This window comes from Malus sylvestris, chromosome 1 (assembly GCF_916048215.2).
Source record: "Malus sylvestris chromosome 1, drMalSylv7.2, whole genome shotgun sequence".
NCBI lineage: Eukaryota > Viridiplantae > Streptophyta > Magnoliopsida > Rosales > Rosaceae > Malus > Malus sylvestris.
This window is the reverse complement of record NC_062260.1, coordinates 1,779,865-1,786,399: the sequence shown is the minus strand read 5'-3', so window position 1 is coordinate 1,786,399 and position 6,535 is coordinate 1,779,865. Positions and strand designations below refer to the sequence as shown.

At 40.6% G+C, this 6,535-nt stretch overlaps 1 pseudogene; it reads right to left on the bottom strand.

The window, feature by feature from the left end:
* Window positions 1-2,012: 2,012 nt before the first annotated feature.
* On the bottom strand, window positions 2,013-3,182 carry LOC126629059 (uncharacterized; annotated as a pseudogene).
* Between the last annotated feature and the right edge of the window lie 3,353 nt (window positions 3,183-6,535).

Genomic DNA, 6,535 nt, shown 5'->3' with positions numbered 1-6,535 from the left:
GAAACTTGAAGAGATCCTAGGAGCACTCATTCTAAACAAAGTGGAGGAGGCAAGGAAGGAGGCTAGGCTCAAGGAGTTCAAGGAGCAAAGGTCTTGGAGGTGGTCCATCCTTGGTCTAAGATCTAGATCAAGAGGTATAAAACTACTCCTAAACTTTGTTCTTTTATATGAATTTGTTTTTTATGCATCTTACATAAACCTATGCATCTTGAAGGGGATTTGCATGACTAGAGCTTTGATATTATTTGATAACATGCTTCCGTTGCTTTCGTATATAAATCTTGAATTGTATATGCATGCTAGTCACTAGAAATCCCACTTGAAATCTCATAAATTTCCCTTCACATACCGCACTTCATATCGGACTTCCACAGGAGAAACTCCATTCTCACTTGCTTTTGGTACAGAAACAGTTGTCCCGGTTGAGCTTGAGCAAGCAACATACCGAATCCAGAACTACATGCAGAGTGAGAACGACAAACAACTCACCCTCAACCTGGATCTAGTCGAGGAACACAGAAATCAGGCTCACCTGAGGAATGTCGCCTACAAGCAGCGCATCTCCAACTACTACGACTCAAGGGTCAAACCTCGCTCTTTCAAAGTGGGAGATTGGGTACTGAAGAAAAGATTACTCTGTGATAGAGTCCCGAGTGAAGGAACACTCAGTCCTAACTGGGACGGACCGTTCGAGGTCGTCGGCATCAGCCGCCCTGGCTCCTACAAGCTCAGAAGCTCCGACAACAAGACCCTTGGCCATCCATGGAATGCTGACCACTTGAACTACTATTACAAATAGACTCACATTGTACAAGTGTTAAGCTACAGCCGTTCGACATCCTATGTAACAAAGACCATTTGGTATGAATTCAATAAAGAGGTGATTTAGCCAACTCGGCCCTAAACTCTTTTACATTCTGAGCAATGAAACACTCAAGTGTTCAAGCTTCAATGCAAATGTTTCCAATACAAAATAAAATCTAAGTATGTGTCAACAAGACTATACAAAGGATCTATGCAAACATAGCCAAACATTCATCAATGATAGGGCAAGCACTTGAAGCTTGATAATGCAAACACTTGAAGCTTGATAATACAAACACTTGCTTGATAATGCAAACACTCATAAACATGCAAAACAAAAAAAAACTCGCAGGCTTATAACATGGCACGTGCCATACAAACAACAAACTAGTGCAGGTAGAGTACATGCAGAAAGTGAAAGCACTTCTAGTCATCCTCATCTGAGGTTGAACCCCTGATCATATCACTTTGAGTCCTACCGCCATTTTCTACATCTCCAAACTCATCATCACCCTGATGACTCTGCTCATCAGCACTGGCCTCATCGCCAAACTCATCTGCACTGCTAGAATAAACTGCAAGGTCAAAGGTTTCACCTTTTCGATGATGCTCATCTATTTCTTCACGGTATTTTCGAAGAACGCTTCCATCATCATAACGATCAAAGACAGCCATCCACTTCTTTTTTTTCAAAGTGAACTTCCCGGGTACAGTGATGTCTAAGGACATGGAGAAAGGCCTGGGAACCCAAGAACTCCTTCACAACAGCTTCCTTCTCAGTCGGGATACTACTCTTCAGCTCAGAAACCTCAACCAAGGCACTATCCAACTCCCCTTTAACCTTGGAAACCTCGACCATAGTTGTCTCCAACTGTTTCTTAGTCGCCTCCAACTGTACCTTGAGTCTTAAGTTCTCACCATTCCGCCTCTTCAAACTCTCAAAATGTTGATCCTTGACTTGGATGGCCTCAGCCAAAGCTTTGCTCGTCTTCCTGGCATCATTCACAAGCTGCTTATTCTCTTTTAATTTCACCTTGCACCGCTCAGCTTCTCGCAGTCTGTCGTGATACTCAGCCATGACCTGCATGAGAAGACGATCATCGCTACCAAAATAATGCTAATAAAGAGGAGAAAACAAGAAAATGACAAAGTAACACTCACATATGAAGACAGCTTCAACATCCGGTCGCAATCCGATTCATCTTTAGCTAAGGGCTCTCCGAGTTCATCGAAAGTGAATCGACGCCCTGCCAGGCAATTGTTGATATACCCAAATCCTTCCAAGGGACACTGCCAATCTCTTCCTTATCTTTACCCTCGCTGCTAGAACTAGGATCACCTTTCTGCCCAATGTGCTCCCTAACTGGAGGAAAGATAGGATTGATAGTAGGAAGATGAGGCAGCAATCGCCTATCTTCCCCGGCAACTATGGCAGCAGCATATCCAATGGCCTCAGCTTCAGCTTTCTTCGAGGCAGCAACCTTGAGGACTTCTTCTCGAGACTTAGTTTTAATGATTGGTCTCACTCGGTGCTTATGAGCTTCCTTGTGAAACAGGATGTCTTCTGAAGGAACTAAGATGGGCACTCTCCTTTTCTTGGTGCTGGTCTCCACTTTCTTGCCCACCTTCTCCACTGAACAAGGAAAATCAAAGTAAGGAATACCACATTATATATCTATATATATATATATATATATATATATATATATATAAAAAGGAGGGAAGAACAAGGATCAAGTGAAGGATACAACTTACTCGCTCGTCTCTGGCACTCGGAAACTAAGGGCTGGAAACCGTACTTTCGAAACAAGGGTCGTAGCTTACCCAAGTGTCTATCTTCTTTGGGCACCCTTAGCACTTTCTCTACATCAACTAGCTCCTGTCCGGAGAGTTTGATGGTGCCTCGTGTCACTGCATAAAGAAAAATCTTAGAAGCAAGAGAAAATCACAACAATAGCAAATAATGAGAAAATGGATACATTACAACCTACAGTCTGGAAGTGAGTAGAAACACGTCGCTCAGGTGTGACACCCTTAGCATGCTCCCAATCATTATAAAGAAAGCACCAACGTTTCTTCCATGTGCAGTATGCCTTTCTCTAATCAAAGACAACACGCTTTCTCTCGCTCCGACATGCACATTCGGCATAACCAGTACATGCTTTCACCGGGCGCATCTTATAACAGTAGCGCCACTGATGGAAGGAAGGCTCACCTAATCCACACTCCATCCAAATAATATAAAACCCGATCAAGGTATCCCAGAAACCAGGGTTAAGTTTCCCAGGTGCATAACCAATAAAAGACAGCATCCGTTGCAACCACGGATGCAAAGGTAAATTTACCCCCAAGGTCACTAATGTCTGGGTATAGAACATAACATGACCTTTGAGCGACTCAGAAGGCAATTCTTCACAACGCACCAAACGTATTCCTACACTACGGGGGATACTACATGATCGCCTTAGGGCCTCAAGCTGCTTTTCGCTATCTAACAAGTTATTTTCTAAATGGTCCGCTGTGAACTCAGAGCGAAATATGGGTATGGCGTCACAAACAACCCCCTCACCCACTAGCATGGAGGAAGAACCAATATTGGCTAAGGTTTGACAATTGTGAGGATCAGAACGAAATATGGGTATGACGTCACAAAGAACCCCCTCACCCACTAGCATGGAGGAAGAACCAATATTGGCTAAGGTTTGACAATTGTGAGGCTCATCCAACGTTTCTTTCGTACCAGACTCTAACAAAGGCCATGAAGACCCTGACATTGCAGGCTCAAACCTAGAGCTAGAGCTAGGGGAGCCCTCATCACTAAGACTTCCAGACTCCGACATCTATAACAAACAGAAACAAACTCTATCACTACATGAAGGATCAAAACATAAGGAAGCTCATAGGGCATGAAGAAAAGCTCAACCAGTTCATTATGTTCTTAACAAAATACATGAACACGCAAACAATTCAACAAGAATGAAAACATTCGATCTAGTGGAGAAGACTACCAACCTGAAGATGATGTAGCAAAGCAATGCCAGAATCCCTCTTAAGTAAAGAGCACTATGTCTTCAAAAATCACTACAAGATGAGCAAATGAAGGTAAGGTAAATAATGGAAACTTATCCTTCTTATATATAGTTCAACATGGCTATTGACATTCAAATTTCAAATTCAAACCATGAGAAAGCCCCACATGGAAAATCTTCAAACTTCTAACACTAGGGAGTTTCAAATTTCAAATGTTTCAGTTCCCCCCTTCACAAAAAAAAAAAAAAAAAAGGATCCAAAAAAATAAATAAATAAATAAAAAAGGATCCGAAAAACAAAAAAAAAAGGGGGAAGGGGGAACACAGCAGCTTCATCAATGGGATTCAACTACCAATCTCAAAAAACTTCGCACTGTCTTCATCAAGATAGTGCGAAGCACAATCAATTTATGGTGCCAACAAAAGCTTCATCAATGGAGGACAAATATCAATCTCAAAAGTTTCGCACTATCTTCATCAAGATAGTGTGAAGCAAAATCAATTTATGGTGCCAACAAAAGCTTCACCTATAAAGCTTCAGCCCCAAAGCTTCACCTATAAAGCTTCAACCCTTCAACACCAAAGCTTTACCTATAAAGCTTCACCACCAAAGCTTCACCTATAAAGCTTCAACCCTTCAACACCAAAGCTTCACCTATAAAGCTTCAACACCAAAGCTTCACCTATAACGCTTCAACACCAAAGCTTCACCTATCAAGCTTCAACCTTAATGCTTCACCTACAATACAAAATTTCAACACCAAAACATATAAAAGATTCACACACTCTTCATCAAGATAGTGCAAAGCTAATTCAAGTTTTGTGTCCTAAAAATAGCTTCAACTAGTCACGCTATATACCCAAACAAAAATCTATAGTCAATAACCCTTACCGATTAAACTATTTTCCAAACACAAAACCTTGTGGCAAATAAACAAATTTTGTTCATAAACCCAAGATTCCCTTGAACCTGTACAAAAACACGGGTCAACGCAAACATTTGTTTTGTTCTACACCCACAACATCCCTGTCATAAACAAACAGGCAATTATGTATATGTTTCCAAACATATTATAATAAATCAAACAACAAACCAAAGTCCCAAGTTTAACAATGGACAAAAGTACAAGCAATTCACCAGTAAGGAAGGTGCTACAAAAACATGAATCCCCCAGACTAAAATCCAACCCAAGCATCCTTTTTCTCCCTCTCCCTCTTCCGCCTCTTTCTATCTATCAAATTTCTGCAACTCCTGCTCTTCCTCAGTAGAGCTGAATTTTGGACATCTTATAGTTCTTGAGCAGATGAACAACTTTCACGAAGGAAATGTTTTTATTTGAGCGACGGAAGTTAGAGTGTTGAAGCTCCAAACATGACGGTCAGATTTCTGCAGGCTTCAAAACTGCCGTAGTGTTTCGAAGATCTGGAAATATTCAACCGTTAGTTTGTTCTGAATTTTTTATATGCTATGGAAAAGATGATGCGGAACAACTTCTATGAAGAAAGTATGTTGATCTGAACAAGAGAAAATGGAGTTTCGAAGCTCACAACAAGTCTGACAGGTTGACAGAAAAATGATGAACAGTTACTCATCATACCTGAATTTCTGGTTTTGTACTGCTCCAATGGATCTATAATTTGGATATGTTGTATTTCACAAGGTGAGGAACAACTTCAATGAAGAAAGTATGTTGCGATGAACAAGAGAAAATGGAGTTTCGAAGCTCACAACAAGTCTGACGGGTTAACAGAAAATTGATGAACAGTTACTCATCATACCTGAATTTCTGGATTTTTACTACTCCGATCGATCTCAAATTTGGATATGTTGTAGTTCACAAGGTGAGGAACAACTTCGATGAAGAAAGTATGTTGAGCTGAACAAGAGACAATGGAGTTTCAAAACTCACAACAAGTCTGACGGGTTAACAGAAAATTGATGAACAGTTACTCATAATACCTGAATGTCTGGAGTTGTACTACTCCGATGGATCTCAAATTTGGATATGTTGTAGATCATAAGATAAGGAACAACTTTTATGAAGATGACTTTGCGATCTGAGCTATAGAGAATGGTGTTATATTGCAGCAACTCAGGCTGATTAGTGGAAACGAAAAGCAATTCCACCAAAAAAAAAGTAAACAGCAACAAGGGCAAGCTCCCATACACCAAAGAAAAGATGAAAAAGAAGAATAACACAGAAAAGGGAGCTGGGTAGGACACAGGGTGCTCATCAAAAAGAGAGAAAAGCTACTAATTGCACTTGATCTTGTCTAGTCAGCAACATGCAGCATCAAACACACAAAAGTTGGAAATATTTTTAGATAAGGCATATATGAAGGTGTGACATCAAAACAAGGCTTCGTTACTTTGACAAATTAGTAACAAGCAAGACACCTCATTCGGCAACTCTCCTCGCCTGAAGACTTGGGGGACTCCCACCATATGCTACTGCACCTTGATACTCGGAAGTCTCACAACCACTCAGTGACTTGGATTTTTTCAAGTCTCCAACCGAAAAGTTTTCCTCACTCGGGAAATTAAGGGAACACTACCTCAAACTACATGCTTCACTCACAAAGCTTCAACAATACAAGTTTCAACAAACGAAAAAATTCAGAGAACTTTCTGAGAAGGCTTTGGTGTATTTAACACAATACGTTGAAATGAAGCAAAACTTATTTATTAATATTTTCAATAA